The sequence below is a fragment of the Spermophilus citellus genome (genome assembly GCF_964194105.1).
Source record: "Spermophilus citellus genome assembly, chromosome: 4".
Taxonomy (NCBI): domain Eukaryota; kingdom Metazoa; phylum Chordata; class Mammalia; order Rodentia; family Sciuridae; genus Spermophilus; species Spermophilus citellus.
In genome coordinates this window covers 102,410,091-102,429,477 of record NC_138185.1, presented here as the reverse complement: position 1 = coordinate 102,429,477, position 19,387 = coordinate 102,410,091, and the positions used below count along the sequence as shown (strand labels likewise).

Sequence of the window (19,387 nt, the reverse complement as noted above, 5' to 3'; positions counted from 1 at the left end):
TTTTTTTTTTTTCCTGCAGAATTTCCCCATTCTCTAATACACAAGAAAAAGAATTTTTGTCTCATTCCAAGGACTTCAAAATGTGTCCCTCAAAAGTGAGTTGAAGTGTTCATTTAAGAGAAGTCTTTTTAAAAATATATACAAGAGAGTTCTGTATATTGTTTGATTCGAAAGAAAATTAAAGAATTTAAGTTCTAAAATGGTTTCAAAAGGAATAATTCATAGATAATATAAATTCTCTGACCAGATAGAGAACATGGAAACCTGCAACAAGCTCCTTCCAACCTTTATATGCAACTATTCATAAAATTATCAAAGGTATATTTACAATCATGTAAAAACTACAATTTTGGAGAGTGATTAGGTTTCTTTTTGTCTCCAGATGCTCAGTAAGCTGTTACCTTGATACTGTCATTAAAGGGGAAAAAAATGACACAGTTGAGAGACAAGAAATTGCCTGGACATCTCAGAGGAAAGTGTGTGGTGGCTGCCCTGATTTCTGGTTTGTGCAAAACTTTGGTTTCTGAAGTATGAAGAAGAAGTAGAAAAAAAAATAACCAGGGATGAGCAGTAAGAGAAGAAAGAACAAGAGCTATATTGAGAATTTAAATATTCAGTCAGTATATTCAATATGCAGTGACTGAGTGATATGCAGAAGAAGGCTGAGTTACTTAAATTCATTATCTCAAATATTTTTAAAAATCTCCTATGATGTAGGTATACTCATTTTAATTTTATATAAAGAAGAATTGGAAATTAAAACTAGTAAGTACTTCACTGGAGACCATATACCAAGACAGCAATAGGGCTCCAATTAAAATCCAGACAGTAATCATCCAAATACTTATTGTGTTTATGTCCTATTGTGAAACTTTTAAATAAAGTTTGAATTACACATAATAATATGCGTGTTTTATGGTATTCTTATTAAATAAAGCAACAGTAGAATTACTGCTATCATAATTTGATGAATATAGTCACTAAAACTATATAAATATTATTAAAATTAATTTAACATGAATGAATTTTAGTTATCAGCATTGCTAAAAGTCAAAATAATATATCACTCTTATTGGGAGGGAGTTTTTTGGGGGGTGGAGTATCAGGGATCTAATCCAGGAGCACTTGATCACTGAGCAACATTCCCATCCATTTTTTAAAATTTTATTTAGAGACAGGGTCTCACTAAGTTGCTTAGAGCCTTGCTAAGTTGTTGAAGCTAGCCTTGAACTCATGATCTTCTTGCCTCAATCTCTCAGTTGCTGGGATTACAGGTGTGGATCACCATACCTGACTCACTGGGAGAATTTAAAAACAAAAATTCCAAACTAAATATACTACTTTCCTGTAGACATTTTAAATATTATGCATAAAAATTAATGTTTAAATGTAGGAAAAAGTATGTGATATATGAAGGAACAAATTTTACTCAATTTTATTCTAGGCACTTGGGAAAGATTTGATTTATAAGATTACTTAATAAATACTTTTTGAAATTTATAAAGTACTTCTATACACTGAATTAATCTTACAAATCTATTAGATGTGTTCAGAAACATCTCTCCAAGTTTCATTTCATTGCTTGAAATTCTTTCCTACACAAATATACCTCTCAGTGTATTGTACATCTATTTTAGTAATGCTGTCCACATAGTAAGAGTCATTCTGCAAGTATTTGATTAAAATTAAAAGTTAATTGCCGTGCATTTTCTAATGCATTTTAGACATTTTTTACATATATAAATTGGATAAAGTCCTTAAATGTAATAAGATTTTCTACAGTAGTTTTCACCTTACATTTCACATCTGCTTTTCTTTTTTGCGTACAATGTGGCACTCTGTGGAATATTGCAGTAATAGGAATGCTGCCCTGTTTTATTTATAACTGTGTATCCTTGTCGTCATCTGTGTACACTACTTTTTTAAAATTTGTGATTCGATTGCCTATTCGGGTGATTTTATATCAGCAAAAGCTCTGCTGTCTGTCACTGTCACTCCATTGTCAGAACCTTTCATTTAGATGAAGTTTTTGTTAGCTGGTGACTGAATTATAGCTTCCTTGCTCACTTAGGAAATCACCCCTATTTTCAACGCCATAGGAAAGTAATTGTAAATCACACAAATCTTCAGTACCATAATGGCCCAAGGAGGAAATCTAGATGTCTATCCTAGTCTCTGAAGACTTATTATCTAGGCCAACCAGCCTCACTTCTATTCACCACACACTTTCTCTGTTCCTCAAACCCAACACATTTCATTCACTGCATTTGTCACACTACTTCCCCGTGTAAGATTTTGAAATACATTCCACCTTAAAGCCTAAAAAAAAAAAAAACTTCTTCCAGAAATCCACATTTTCATAGCTAATTATATTTTATGGGACAGTTCAATTGTCATTTATTCCAATGTCACATTTCCTTCCAAATATCCAGAGCATTTTCCTGAAATTTTTTCATGACAAACTTGAAATAATAGCTATTTAGATACATATCTTGCTCCAAAAGCAAGGTTAGCATATGATACAAATGTTTATGTGTGTCAGTTTCATCTCTTCTTTAATCACTACAGTGTCTTACAATGACACATGTTCAGTTGCCACTGAATACATTATCCACAAATATATCATGGCACTTGATAGACCTTGTCTTCAATTCTAGCCTTTATATTTGCAGCTGTATAACCATTGGCTATACATTTACTCTCTTTGATCCTATTTCCATATAAACATATGAAAATGATGGTGGGGAGAAATATATAATGTATATACAAAATCTGACATGAAATAAATACTTGGTACCTGTTAATCTTCTAATTTCAAATACACAAAAATTTTAAGATACTGGTATCTAATGAACCAAGATTCCTTCCCTTTCTTTAAAACATTGCTCAAATCATACTCTTACATTTATTCATACGTCTTTTAATTTTTCTCTTACTCTGGTATTTGTCTCTTTCAGTTATCAAGGGAAAACGTATCCAGGAAATTTTCTTCTGTGGCCAATCTCTCCAAAAGTTTTAAGGATAATTCAGAAAATTTAGTTCTACATTTCCCCTTCAGTAAAAAAGCAAGTGCAATTTTTAAAAAGTCTACAAACTTTCTAAGAGGGTAACAGCATTAAGGTAGTATACTGAACAGTTTCACCAGGTGTTATCTATAAACTTTTGCACAAAGTTTTCAAAAGGTTACGACTATAGATTCTCTGCCAATAAGATTGTTTTATTTTAAAGTGGATTATGCTTATGACTTAGCTATAAATTCCCTCTAGATAGCATTACAAAACACTGAATAATTTTATACTATTAGAATTTACAAATCAATATTGAGGAGAGACAATTATCCCAGGATGTCCACTCTGCAATTTACAATTATGGGCACCAGAAGTCCTTTGCCTTTTCTTATTCAGTCTTTTCTTGTTTCCTTCTCCAGCCTGGTGCAATGGAAGGTTCTGACAAGCTCTCAGACCTCAAGAATGAACTCTGGCAACACTGCAGCTGCATCCATCTCAATTTCGGTTTGGCGCCTGCCTGAGTTTCAGCATCTTTTGCAGTTCCAGGCCTGGAAGTTCTGAAATCTCCACCAATGTGAACTGCTGGTTGTTCTTTCACATTTTAGTGGTTGCTGTGGCCAAACATTATATTAGGAAGCATTCTTCTACCAAACCTTATGTCAAAGATATCTTCATAGGCAATATAAACATTCGAACTGTGACTTTTTAACTCCTTAAGGGCATAACAATTCAGCAAATGAGTCCCTTTCTTTAAGTCTGTAAATAAATACACAGGTTAGAAAAGACCATACAATGCTTAACTGAAAATGGCATTTTGAGAGAAAGCTGTTTAGTATGGGGGTGTACCCCAAATTAAATGCATCAGAGTCTTTATACCATATTTTTCCCAACTTTTCCTGTAGCTGTGTGCTCCTTCAATATAAATATTTACTGTTTATTTTAAATATTATGAATTAAGCAAATAGTATCATCAGTACTAGCGTTAATTTAAAGTAACTTCTAGAATATAAACCTTTATTATTCTCTGCATTCAGTTGGCAAATAAGCCTGAGTCATGCTCTTTTATGGTTCCCTGGATTACTATAACTATTCCCTAATTGTTCTCCATATCTCCACGCTTACCACACTCCAAATTCTTCTATACCTCACCAGGAATTCCTTACTTAAGTCATTTAATGGCTCTTTACCCTCTTCAGGATAGAATCTAAAATTGTCACCAGAATATGCTACACACTTTATGACCTGATAGCTTTTTATTTTCCTTTCCATTTTTTACATCCTCCCCAAACATAACTACTCTCAAATATTACTCTGTTTATAAAATTCTCCCTCAGCATTTTGACCTTCATTTTGTGACCAATAGTGACACTGCTTAGCATACCCTTGCCCCTTTATACCTGAGAACACTTTTTACTTAATCATCACATTTTTTTTCCCACAGGAAACCTTAAAAAGTATTCCCTGACACTTAGCATCAATATGTAAATACTGTTGCATTGCTTTAAATATATGAGGGTCAGATTCATGCTTTCTGATTGACTTCAGTTTTTCTTAAGTGCTTTTAATCATTTCAGTCAAATTCATTGGATCTGTCTTCAAATTCATTGAGATCATGGAGATGAAAGTTTTCTTTTTGTTCCCTCTTCAAATATTTGTCAGAATATCAGTTAAGCAAATATTTTGTAGACCTATTTGTTCAATTTAAACAGATGTCAAAAGGTATTACATCATTATCATCACCATCAAATACCACCATTTATTCATAAATAGATCAGTTTTTGGTCTTGTCTTCCTGATAATTTTTTTTTGAGAAGATACTATGTAGGTTAGGAAAAGCTTAATAGACCCTGGGCATTATTCTAATCAGAAGATGTGGATTAATTCTCACATGAATGCTATTAGGAAGGTAATTTTTTTTCCACTTTATAAAGTATAGAGAGATTAAATAACTTATCAAACAGTCTCACAAAATGAATAAATGTGAAGTTGGAGAAACAGTCTCTCTACCATCTGGACTTTTAAAATTGTTTTATTCTGTGAGACATATTTAAAAATATGTACTAAAAAGTCTAAAACACACACTTCAATTATAATAGTTAGAAGCATATTTTAAAAATATTTTTAAGTTTTCATATTGGCAGGGCATATATTAATATTAAAATAATGCAGAGATTAGCAGGGCCCCTGTGCAAGGGTAACACACAAATTTTTGAAGAATTCCATATTTTTATGAATATACAATGGTGAATCTCATTATTATAGATCTCCCAAACACATTAATTTTTAAGATAATCATAGTTATAAACAGCAGAAAGATCAGTAGGGAGAAGAAAACAGGAGAAGGTAGAAAGGGAGAGAAAAGGGATATACTGGGGACTGAATTAGAGAAAATTATATTCCATGTTTACATGACTATGTCAAAATGAATCCTAATGCTATATATAACTAGAAATAGCCAGTAAATTTTTAGTTAAAAAAATAATCAGAATAAGCTGCTAATGCTTGTACCAACAATGTTTAGAAACACTAATGTTTAGCAATTTAGATGTGATAATTTTGTTAATAAAATAGGTTTGTTTTCTTTTGTAAAAATAAAATGTTGGTCATCAGCAAGGTTCAGTGAAGATATTAAAATATAGCACTAATATTCAATGATCATCTAGAGCAATCCATGTCAGGGAGGTAGAAAGGACTAAATAATTTTTATATCCTCTTCTGAATATGACACATCATGATTCTGCTATAGTTCAGTACTTGCTTAAAATATCTTCCAAAAAAAGAATATTCCCTCAGTTTAAATGAGCAAGTGCTGTGAACAAATAACCAATGATAAGATCCAGTTACTAAAGGTATTTTCACAGGCATATTCCATTAACAACCAACTAGAAATTTGCACCTATGAAAAAATCGTTCTCAGAAAAGGTGTTTAAGACTGGTAGATCTCATCAGTAAATTACCAGATATTATACAAGGCAAAGGTTGGCAAGAAAAGATAGGATATAAAACTAGTGATAGATATATCTTAGTTTAGCCAACTGGTCCATCTTGCATTCTTTTTGCAATTTGACCATTTTAAAAATGCTGATAGCCAACCTTCTTAAAGGAGTTTAAACATGTCTGTCTGACTCTTAAACTTAACAGGCATGTGAAACCCATCCATCATGCACAAGAAACTTTGTTTTACTTTTTAATTTCTGGAAGGATCTCTTATTTTTTGTCAAATCAACAAAATTATTTTCCCTAAGCTCCTAGGCAAGCTAGTTTCTATGAAATACAGATTTAATACCTGGACTTTACATGTCATATCACTGAAAATTTCAATTCTCCTAGTGTGGGGGAGAATGCTTCTGGAGGGATCCTCATGCTTAGTAACGATACAGTGGCAGTGCTACCAATGCCACTAGTTGCTTGGGGAAATACAACCATAATAGCAAAATCCTGTTACCTTCTAGTTTCATTAAAAGTCTTGGTGTCACTGCTTGACACCAAGCAGTATTGGTGTCACTGCTCTTGGATTCAAAACTTCAACCTTGTTTTATTAACTGTGTTATCAACGTGACCAAAATACCAAACAGGAACTACTTAGAGGAGGGAAAGTTAATGTGGTGCTCATAGTTTCAGAAGCCTCAGCCCAAAGTGATGCAGCACACAAAGAGGAGGGGCTCAGCTGAGGAAAGCTGCTCAGCTTTTGGCAGGGTTGGCAAGCAGAGAAGGGGAAGACAGGGAAGATGAACCCTTCCAGGGCATGCCTCCAATCACCTATCTCCTACAGCCATGTCCAGCCTGCCCACAGTTACCAGTCTGTCCATTCAAATTAAGATATACTAATGAGGTTATAGCTCTTATAATCTAATCATTTCATCTCTCAATATTTTTGCATTAAGAGGAGGTTTGGGGGATACCTCAACTCCATAATAAGCCTATATATAGGCTTGTGTTCATTACTATGACTACCCCACAGACTTAGAAATGCTTTTTTCTTTTTAAAATATATTTATTTTCTAGTTGTAATTGGATACAATACCTTTATTTTATTTACTTATTTTTTATATGGTGCTGAGGATCAAACCCAGGACCTCACATATCCTAGGCGAATGCTCTACCACTGAGCCACAACCTCAGCCCTCAGAAAATTTTTTAATATGTATGCTGAATAATCTGATTTTGTTTCTGATGAATTTGTATATTACATGTGTACACCCACAATTTGTGCTTATATGATTTGCTTCCTTTTCATTAACTTAATATTTAAATATGAACAAATAGAAAATAATGGGGAAAGGTATTCTTGTACTTAAATTGTGACTCATTGCTACTATGGACAATTGACTGATTAATTTTGAAAGTGAGAGACTTACAGATTAATAGTAATCAATGGCAATATTTATGGAATAACTTCCTTGCCTCTTTTTTTGTGGCAATACCTCAATGTCAAGAAAAATATTGCTGAGAGACATATTGTATGAACTCAGACTTTACATAAATTGAGGAGAGAAAAGGACATATAATTTGAAAACTCTTTTAAAGCAATATTTACATATTAAATAACAAGTTCCTTTATTTTCAGATTCTGTAGATAAATGCCTAAATATAAAAGAGAATGCTTCTAATTCTTAACATTTTAAGAGTTCTCAGCATTTGTTAGGTGCTATGTAAGTTTACTTATTGAAAACAGCATATTTTAAATAAAAGCTTACAAGGACAGTGTGGTGCTGGTATGCTAGATTAGCCATCTCAAGTGCCTTTACCAATTGGGTTAATTATTCTACCACATTAAAAAAGGCACTGAGGAAGAAATTCCACTTATCCTTTTTTACCTGTGTCAGTTAACTTCTTTCAATATTCCTGAAACTGAAGCATCCAAGCTCCTTAAAGCTAGTCACTGGGGATGTGATTAAATATAATCTCCCCTGACTAGATACCAAATAAGAAATTTATTGAGCCAACAACTTCAATCTGAAATTTCTGCTGCTTCTGATAACCCAGAATTGCCTAAAATTCACAATGTAACTCCATACTTAAAATTGTTTTTCTTTGGAAGATTTCTGACCCCACCACCATGAGTCTGTCCCTTTTCCCACTGACAATGCCTGCTTTGTACCTATGTTTGTCCAAATCCTATACTTTCTTAGCCCAGTTCAAAGTTGGGCAACTAATTCTGGGGCTATCCATCAATAAGAAGCCAAAATCTTGTCTAATAGAATCTTGCATAATCAGCATCCACTTTGGGAAGGTGTAATTCAGAAACTGAGTGACTATTGTCAAGAGAGCTGTGCAGCTGAGTTGAAAAGTTGTGTAGTACTGTTACCAGAAATACGAAAATTATGGCACTGGAAAGAGAAAAGTGGTGCTTAGAAGATGTTAGAAGAGCAAGATTTATTCAGCACTGACTCAGCAGAGTCTTCTCCAAAAGCACCACCTTTTCTTCTTTTATGAAGTACAAACTTCCAGGTTTCAAGATTTTCTCATACAGGTGGCCTTGATTTCTCTGCCTTTCTCTAGGTAGCTCTGGTTCCTGCCACAGCTACTGAGAAAATAGGATTACAGAAGCAGAAACTAGCAGGTTGCAGCTAATAACAAATATAGAAAGAAATGTTTTAGGAAGGGGTTGCTTCTTCAGTATCCCAGAGCTGAGGAAGCCCCTTTCAGCAATCTGCAGAGGAGGCTTCTCTGCAAGAAGGAATGTGTGGAACAGGCTTGGCACATCTCCTTCATTCACTAAATATATTTAGATTAGTGTTCATTAATGATATAAGTCAACAAATGTGATTGAATTCCTCTCATTGCCACTATTATGCTAATCCATAAAGAAGAGTTGGCATTGAGATGCAAGTCTCTAATTATCCCAGAAACTAAACCAAGAATATCACCATTTTTTTTCACATACGATCTACAGGACAGATGACTTTTGAGGGGGAAAAATGCAGAAGATTCATATAATAGACAGAACAAGATAAGGTCCTTTCCTTGTACCACTATTTCTATGGTAGAAAGACCACCTTACTGACTTAATGATGATGAAGAGCCACACCTGAATTCAAAGTGGATGTACAAGCAAAATCTATCTGTATTTTCTGCCCTGATCATCATTTCTATTTAAATAGGCTTCTCTTCTAAAAGCATAAATATCAGGCATATTTATTTACATCAGTCCCATAGGTATTAGAAAGAATTTAGAAATCCTAATAAATGTGGACTTTTTAGCCAGTGTCACCAATGACATAAAAGAAACAAGCAACAGCAAAGAAATAACTACACATAACAAGTCACCAGGTATATCTTCCCTCCTCAGCTTATGACAAACCTGAACTTTATATGATGGTGATAGTAATAGATTAATTTGAGTTGAGGCAACTGTTATGCATATTGAATCTGGAGTCAGCACTAGATCCTGCTTCTAGTTCTGTCATTGAGAAGGTATTTCTCTAGAAAACTTGATAAACCTCACAATCTTTATGTTGTTTTCCTTTTTAAAAATATCTTTTTTTATTTTTCTTTATTTTTTATGTGGTGCTGAGGGCCTCACATGTGTAAGACAAGCACTCTGACACTAAGCTATAACCCCAGCTCATCTATTTTATTTTTCTTAAAGAGAAAATAGCTGACAGGATTGATCCAAGAAGAATATTTCTGACTGTATTAAGTATACAAAAGTGGTAGTGATTAATACAATCACCACTTCTAATAACTATTCCTTTGCTTGAGTATGAAGTTTCTGAGGATGAAAAACAAGCCTTTTATTTTTTTGGTCTTTTCAGAATATCACACAATGTCTGGAACCTAGTAGAAACTGCATAATTACTTGTTATTTTAATAGAATTGCACCAGACAAAACTAGGACTATATCAGTGAAGTGGGAGTAATAAGCCAGCTGGAAGAGGTTTATCACACACTCTATGTATGTTGGTAGAATACCAGCCACACACAAGGAGCAGCCGGCAGAAACTGGAAATGTATACAGACACATAGGACATGCTGCTAAGAGGAAACCATTCACAGAAAATGGGAAATGATTAACTCTAAAGACCAGAAAGGGAAGAGTAGGTAAGTGGATTTTAACAGTTTGGGACAGCCTTGGTGCTGATAGCTGTCTGCATGGGACATACAGGCAAATCATGACAGCAACTGGGAAATTTAGAAAATTTAGTTTTAGCTAAAATTAGAAGCTAGCTAAACTAAGTTAAATTTTAGCTAAATTTAGAAGCTAGCCTGAAGTTGCCAGTCAACTAGATGACAACCAGATGAATTTGAATTTTAGGTAAATAGTGAATAATATGAAACAAATTATCTATCCTTAACTTGCATGTGAAACAGTAATCTTAAAGAAGAGAAAACATATTCTAAGAATATTTCTATGTATTGTTTAGCATATTCACTAAAGAAAAATTCTTTGTTATTTGTTTGAAATTTGAATTTAGTTAGTGTCCTATATTTTTTGTATGAAGGATGGGATACTAGGGTAAAGCAGGACTGCATAGAGCAAAAACACTGGATGGGTGTACAATAAAAAGAAAAAACAAAACCCCAGAGGCCTGGATACTGAAATTCAAGCTTAGTCATGGAACAGGCTGACTCTTCAGAAAGAAGGCTAAGGAGCTGTTCTCAGGTTTCCAATAACTTAATAAGCCTGAATCTGATGGCTGGGCACTTTCAAAAATCCAGTATCTCCTATTTCTCTGAAAACAGGAACTGAAACGATATTAATACCTGCATCTGTACAAACCTGAAAGTGTGGATTTGGAAAGGAACAGTGTCAGGAATCTAAACAGGATTCATTTAGGACATATATATTCAGGTAAGTACTAAAAGGAGTTGCAAAACTTTGCACAGCTGAAGGCAGTAATAAGAAAACTGCGATAAGGAACTTAGTCATAGTCCAAGGAACAGCTTTCTTTCTACCTCAACTTGCAGCTTGCAGCCTCCCTGCCAAACTGTCCCTTTAAATTAACCCCCTAATATCCTTATCTTATTAATGTTTCATTTCCTTTTTGGAAACTTTGATTGGACTGTGGAGTACAGGCATTCTAACGATTAGCTTGGATTAGTGTAAATAAATCAGGCTTTTGCAAAAATATTAACTGAAGCCACTTTAGGGAAGTTATTTTCAAATTTTACAGTTTCTGATACATAAACCTGCACTCGCAAGCTTTCTACAACCTTAAATGCCTGTCAATAAGAGACAAGTAGGAGTCAAGTTTCATAGCATTTCCTGATGAGGTTTGGGTTATCATTTTATGGGAATTTATTTGAAGAATATCATTATTTTTTAAGGTCCAGGAACTGTTTTATGGTGTTAGAGAAAGTTATTAGTATTTAGTGCCTAGGTTCAGTGCCCTACAGCACAAGTTTGTAGCAAATGCTGGTGTATTTACATGATGTACTAAAAAGCTTGACTAAGTTCAGTTACTAATCCTCAAAGCAAAATCTTTCACGTAAATACTTTTTAGTATTTCATTATACAATAACATATTTCTATATTTTTCTAGCAAAATTGGTTGCCATGTAGGTCATCTGACCCCCTTCCAGGAGGTTCATATACAGATTGGCCTTGAGAAATCAAGGAGCAATTCTTCCACTAAAATAGGATGTAGTATTAATAGTAGAATCTTTTCGTACAGCACTTCCTTTAAGTCTTTTTGAGAAATGGCAGTAGCCCTAGAGATAAAAAACTATGGCTCTAAACATCAGAATCTTTCTACTGTTCAAAGATTCACATACTAAGCTCATACAAATACTAAATGGATGAAAAAAATAAGAATGGGTACTGTTATTCACTCTGTGCTGTGCTGATGACTCATTCATTCTTTTGATTTTCTATTTGAAATACATTTAAGCTTTGAAAAGGCTCTACTACTGTAATCTTTTTCAGTGAGACATTATCCAATTTGCCTTTCCTGTCAAGTTATAAACTAGGAGTCTGTGACTCCACCTTTATTCTCAGGAAAGCACAGTTTCATTTATAGTAGAGGGTAAGTAAGGAAGAGGAGAGGGGGATATTTTTACCCAATATATAACCCCTCATATTTTTACTACTCAATTACTCAATAACTAATTGTCTACATATCTAGAATGACCTAGTTTATAATTGAGATAGAGGCAATGTTTAACTATCCAAGATTACGTAAAGGACAAAATACTAAATAAGAGACCTTCTTTTTTTTTCTTCCTTGTATTATTTCTAAATAGTGTTGACTATGATAGAGTTCTTGCTCATATTAGACTCTGAAATCATCCTTTTTCAAAAAATAGGAAAATGTAACTGTGGCAGTGGCGCATGCCTGTAATCCTAGCAGCTCAGTAGGCTGAAGCAGTAGGATCATGAGTTCAAAGCCAGCTTCAGCAACTTAGTGAGGCCCTGAGCAACTTAGCTAGACACTATCTCTAAATAAAATATAAACAGGGCTGGGGATGCGGCTCAGAGGTTAAGCACTTTTGAGTTCAATCCCAGGTTCCAAAAATAAAATAAAAATATAAAACACATGAAGTGAAAAAAAGTTTTCATATTTGATATCTTCATTGCACTGATCAGTGCTCACTTGCAAAAAAATGGAATTTGTTGTGGCTAGGTTATCTAGCCACAAGTCATTACATGGCTTACAGAATGCATGTGGTGGTAGACAGAAGAGTGTAGACTGAGCTTTTACTGATGACTTCAAAAGCTACACTACAAAAATCTGCTTTAAAAAGAACTATAATTTTCTTCCACAATCATAAGGCAGTCTGATCAGCAAATACCAAAAATCACAATGTCTACCCCAAAAGTACAAATACTTCCATGATTAAGCTTACCAACAGAAGCTGCAAAAGGATTGGAAAACAGGCTTTGCACATACAACTTCTCACACAGCTACATCTAGCTCATGAAAATAAAGTACATTTCTCTAAGTATAAGAAAGTCAGGGGAATTCATATTTTTAGCTTTCCATATTTTGCAGTACCTGTGAATCGCTTCAAGGAATTGACCCTGAGTGTTGTATGCTGCCCTGTCCATCTGATCCATAAATATCCACACACATCCTTTTACCTATATTTAAATTTTCAAATATCAATACTAGAAATAAGAATATGTGATTATTCAACATAATACACTTGCACCCCATAAAAATGAAAAAGAACCTACCCTGTAATCAAAAAGAAATGATCCAACATTTCAACAGGCAACGTTCCTCTTTCTGAATTGTTTATCCCTTTAAAATTAAATCTGTATTCGCATGTATTCTTAGGAATATAATGTATTCTTAGGAATTAATTTTAAAATTATTTTAAAAAATATATATATATTTATATATATAAATTATATAAAATGTAGTATTATAATAAATAAAATATTGTAAGAGGATAAAATAAGAACTAGTATATGATAGCTAGGTATGTAGATAAATGGCAGATAGGTAAATAGATAATAGATAAAATACCACACTGAAGCATACAGTATAGATAGCTAATAGAATCCTGATTTCTGCAACAGAACACAATATTATATTTGGTACTTTATGATTTCTTCTTTTTATGGCATTTCTTGTGTAATTTGCCTTCAGTAAAACCTCAGTTGGTTGAGATTCCTCAAATCAGATTATCAAATTACTCATTGCTGCATAGTTCAAGCAAGTAGAAATTCTAATATTGGATCATGGCACTTTACACAAGAAACATGGTAGTTGAAATCACTTTTGCAAAATATTCTAAGTTCTAGATACTCAGAACACCATTGTGTAGAGACACTTTGAGAATCTGATCAATTCTCCTGGGACTATTGTAAAGTCTTCATTTGCCTATTGGGATTGGGTTATCAGAGACCTCATATTGTCAGGGGTAATTTTAACTTTCAGTTCCATGAAACTTTCCAATAATCTTCTAATAAATGGATTCTCCTCTCCATATACAAAAAAATATCTAAATTAGCAAAGGTCAAATGTTAGAAGACAGAAGATGAACATTTCCTTGTTGAAATTTCCCTATTGAGGGCTGGGGATGTGGCTCAAGCGGTAGCACGCTCGCCTGGCATGCGTGCGGCCCCGGTTGGATCCTCAGCACCACATACCAACAAAGATGTTGTGTCCGCCGAGAACTAAAAAATAAATATTAAAAATTCTCTCTCTCTCTCTCTCTCTCTCTCTCTCTCTCTCTCTCTCCTCTTTCTCTCTCTCTCCACTCTCTCACTCTCTCTTTTAAAAAAAAAAAAGAAATTTCCCTATTGAGTAATTTATTGCAATTGTGAGAGTTGCAGTTCCCTACTCTACCCCTTGTTTCAGGCTCCATGTATTTTGATTAGCACAAAAACAGTAACATGGCTTTTCAGATATCAAATACCTCCTGTAGGATAGAAAATTGAAACAGATATCATGTGCTGTGCACTAGATTCCATAATCTTTAAACTCAACAATATATTACGTGAATTTAGTTTCAGTTGTGATTGGTGCCTTCTATTAAAAATAAGATTTTGAAATGCTATTCTAACATGAATGTTCCTAAGAAAGAGATTTCTGAATAACATGCCATCAAAATCCACAGAAAAGTAACCCTTCTCACAAACCTTTATCTCCAATAAATATACCTCTTTTGTGCTTCATACTGTTTATAATGGAATGGAAATAACAAGAGTATAATCTATACCAATTTTATATTCACAACATGTCCATAAACTGACTATATTCCCAGAGAAGTTGTTCTTGTATCAGTAAATAAAATGCATCCATCCACAACAATAAACCTGAGTTATTTTGATTCATGCAGCTCTTTAATTCTCTCACCCTTCAATCAAGTCCTAAAATTCTAGAATTATGTTACTTAAATATATATTGCCCAACAAACTCTCAACTCTACTAATCTCTGCCAATCTTTCAAGCCTGATCTCTTTTTCTTCTTCTTCTTCTTCTTTTTTTTTTTTTTTTTGTACAGGGGATTGAACTCAGGGACACTCTACCACTGAGCTGTATCCCCACTCCTATTTTGTATTTTATTTAAAGACAGGGTTGCTAAGCAGCTTGCTGTTGCTGCGGCTAGCTCTGAACTCGCGATTATTCTGTCTCAGCCTCCCAAGGCACTGGATTACAGGTCTGCTCCACCTCAACAGGCTCCGATCTCTTCCTCAGCATGTCACCTGTCATTAGATTTCTACCCAATTTTAATTTGCACTATTGGATTGACTCGCTTTTGTACCTCCCTTGCTGAAACGTTCTTCTTCCTTTCCCACTCACAATCACCTCCTATGTCCTCCTCAACAATTTTACCCTCCCGAAAGACAGGTACATATGGAGCTCACAGTATCTTTCAGATCTGACCATTGTAGCTTCCTCTAGGCAATCTTCAGTGACCGCCTACCCTTGGAAGAGGTGATGTACGATTAGGTGCCCTTGTAATTTCTTTGCTTGCATCGTATTTCTACATCATAATAACTTCCTTACTCATTCATTTCTTACAAAACAGTTAAATATAAGGCTGGGAGGCCATACATTTTTCATGCTTATGATTGTAAATATGAGCTTACTGCAATTATAGAATATGAAATATTTACACCAAAGGAATATAAGATTAGTATTCATGACCACAATTTGACAATTTGATAATACCCATGATGTAAAACAGTGTTTTCTTTCAAGTCAAAAATCTTCAAGATACTGTTGCATTAAAAATAACACTTTCAATATCCTGTGACATTAATGGTATTCTAGGCAAATTTTGATTGGCAACTCAGGCAATTAGTGACCAGGAAGGTTACCTGATTGAATAAAATTGCTTTATGTTAGAATAAGAATATACACATGTTAGAATATAATACTTGATATGAAAATAGATGATTTTTAATTTTTCTGGCAAAGTAGCTTCCAACAAGTAGCAAAATAAGGTGAAACCTGAGAATCTAAAATCATATCAAAGTCCACTTAAAAACTTTGGCCCACTGAGGAAAGTTTTTATTTAAAGACAGGGTCTCACTGAGTTGCTGAGCAGCTTGCTGTTGCTGAGGCTGGCTTTGAACTTGCGATTCTCCTGTCTCAGCCTCCCAATGCACTCCCAAGTAGCTTCCAACAAGTAGCAAAGTAAGGTAAAACCTGAGAATCTAAAATCATCTCAGAGCCCTCTTAAAAACTTTGGCCCATTGTTTTCTTTATATCATGTTGTTGATTGAGAAAAAAAGATTCTGGCTAAGAGACATAAAATTTTAGAAATCTTAAGTTGTTTATAATACTTTCAAATAAAAAGGTTTATGGAAATAATTATCATTAGTTCTTGCTCTGATAAATTTCATTGCTCTGATAACATTTCCTATACTTCTGGATATTATTTGGGGAAAAGTAACGTACTGAAAATCCTAGAAGGATTTCATATAAATTACTATTCATTTCTCAGAATTAACACAGAGATAAAACTATTTTCTTGAACTGTACATTTTATCTGCTAAATTTGCACATTCAAACAAAGTATCATCATGATGCACTAAAATAAATATCAATGTATGCAAAATATGATGAGCTTATTCAATAAAACTGAAAGGATCTTTTGATGTGTTACATTGTGATTATATGTGTTCTATTTTATAACTACAAATTAGTTTGTAATATTATGTTTAAAGTTTATAGTAAATTACTTGTAAACTATAGTAGTAAAGAGTACTATTCATCAAACTTTTCCAAGACAAAATTTTCTCATATTTGAACCTAATTTCCAAAGATTTGCTTTTATGTAATATCATGGACATATATTCAATTAGCAACTAAATGAATGGTACATTCTCTGTAAACAAATTTATTCTCAAATATGTACTAACATTTATTGTTTCATGCCTGGAACTTTGGATGCAGATTGAAATCTTGTCAGCAAAACTGGGGCAGTTAATATAATAGTTAATATGCTGTTGGGGACAATAAATAATTTATTACTAGTAAGTGATTCAAAATAACAATGAAGAATTATATTTCTAAACAAATTAATTAATTTAAAAAAAGAAATGTTATGACAAGATGACAATAAATTACCAAGTCCATCTTAAAGAAGGAGACGGAACCATCTTTATTCACCAGCCCATAGCCCAGATGCATAAGCTGGTGGGCCAAGGGGCAGGCTGCCAGTCTGAACCCTTTGACCACCTCCCAGGGCTTGAGCTTACTTTTTATAGTTCAAAACCACATATCATACATAGCTGTTGCTGTGATTCAAAACCATAAACAAACATCATGAGATCTAAAATCATAAGCAGAAGGGAAGTGGGTCAAAATGACCCTAGTTGAGTACAAGTTAAAGAACTAACATCTAGATAATCATTCCCTGATAGGATGCATTTGTGCAAGAAAAATGAGAACCAAAAAGAGAACAATTTTACATAGTATAAGAATTGACATTTTGTGTTGCCAAACATGCTATGCTAAGCAACTATTGATGGGCACAGAGGTGGGGTGTTCCCTTGGGAGAAACATTTCTTACATGACAAAGAGTCTCAGGGTAAAATGGAGTGTCTTTGGTCATTGCCCATATCAGAAAGATGAAGGAAAGAAAGAAAAACAGGTACCATGTAGTACACATTTATTCTTAGGTTAAAATACATGGTTAGTTCACTTTGAAAGTGATACAAACACTAAAGGAAAGCTCTTTAATGTACTTCCTATTCTCAGTAATTCTTGAAATTAAGTTTAACTTAATAGAAACTCATCACCATTAAGGTGTATATTATTCTAAAATAACATGCTGAAAAGTGAATCTTAATATGCACAACCAAAATAAAATTTGCTAGCACAAAACAAAATAATAGCTTAAGAAAAAAGAAAAACTCATGTAACAATCAAAAAAATAGGACCCTTAATAAATAAGCAATTATATATTGACAATATACAATTTGTTTTCCTATTCAGAACTGCATATATAAATTATAACCAGTTCTGTAGTATGATTTAGAGTGTTCTAAAAAGACTGCTCATGTCTCAAACATCTCTTTCTTATTCTAGAGTCGTTTGTTGCTATTAAGAATACAAATGCTCATTGGGATGTCTCATTAAATGAATCTCAGAAAAGTTTAAAATAAAACCTTTGTTGTTATATCAGTAGAAGTAGGAGATGTAAAGGTGAATTTAAGGAGGAGCCCAATTGGTGGTGCAGCTGGAGTGGTTAACCAGAGGCCTTTAGAGATACAGCCCAAAGGCCAACAAAGTCAAGATAAAACCTCTGGAGAAATGACCCAAAGAAAGATATAAAATTTAATTTGCATTGTGCTTTAATGTCCTAGATTCAAAAATTTTCCCCTGACCTCCAAATACAAAAGCACCAGAGCAATCCTCTTATCCTACAGGTAAGGTAAAAGTTAAGGGTACAATTATAGTTATGTCTCTGTAATTATGTCTGTCATAGTCCTCCACCAGGTAAAACTATTCAAACTGACCTCATCAAGTTCATAGTATGCTTTTTAAAATATTGTAAATAAAGAAAATCATGAAGAGGATTTTGTGAGCTCACTGGTTTCAAATAAACAAGATTTGTAATGAAGTGAAGAGAGGTGTAGAATTAAGACTAAAATTTAAGGAAAATTAGCATGCACAGCTTTGAGTAAAATCCTTTATTAATTGGAAAATAGTATTAAGCAGTACTTAATAAGTTATATATAATTATACTTTATCAGAAACTACTGCACAATATTCACTGCTGGTAATTGAATATTGGATAATTATTTTAAAATCAGCTATCACTCTTTCTTTCACTACCATTCACAATTCACTAAAATTTGCATAAAATTTTCTAAACTCTTCAGGGCTTATATTAAGCTAATGAAATAACTACTGGAAAAACTAGGAGAAGATAAAACACGAAGGTAATCTGGAACTGAAGAGAAAAATGTTGTCAAGAATAAAGAAGAAATACTTCTTCAAAAAATTAAATTTGAATAATATTTCTATATATGATTCACATAGCCACTATTATGTCACTCTGGGATGCAGCTCATAAATCCATTTTGTTTGCCATAAAATGATAAGCAAAAATATCCTTTTACATATCATTTTCATACCTGATTCTCCTTATTATCTTATCACTTTTACTGACAATCTTACAACCTCATCCCTTGTATTTTTAAAAGCAAAATGTTTAAATTAAAATATAATATAAATGCAGAGAAGTGCACAAATTGTAAGCTTACAGCTCAAATATGTATCACATTACAAAATAAATACAAAAATATAGAATGTTTCACAAATCAAATGTCAACCTGAAATAGAGGACATGCTGATATTCTCAGTATTATCAAACTTTTAGTATTATATTGCTAGAGTGATTGCCCCAGAATAGTTATACTGAAAGAGAAATTATATCTTAGAGTCCAAGAAAATCATGAGATTAAATAGTAGACAAGGAGAATTTTAAAAATTAAAACCGTTACAGACAAATCTTTAAAAATAATA

The 19,387-nt window shown here is 33.4% G+C and overlaps 2 long non-coding RNA genes across 2 annotated transcripts in view; both read left to right on the top strand.

The window, feature by feature from the left end:
- The window catches only part of LOC308646678, a 1,527,418-nt gene that overhangs the window by 492,322 nt on the left and 1,015,709 nt on the right, over window positions 1-19,387 (top strand). The window lies entirely within an intron of this gene.
- On the top strand, window positions 9,954-16,144 carry LOC308648488. The gene is made up of 3 exons (XR_014021841.1): window positions 9,954-10,052; window positions 10,695-10,803; window positions 14,907-16,144. It is a non-coding gene; the product is annotated as an uncharacterized lncRNA (long non-coding RNA).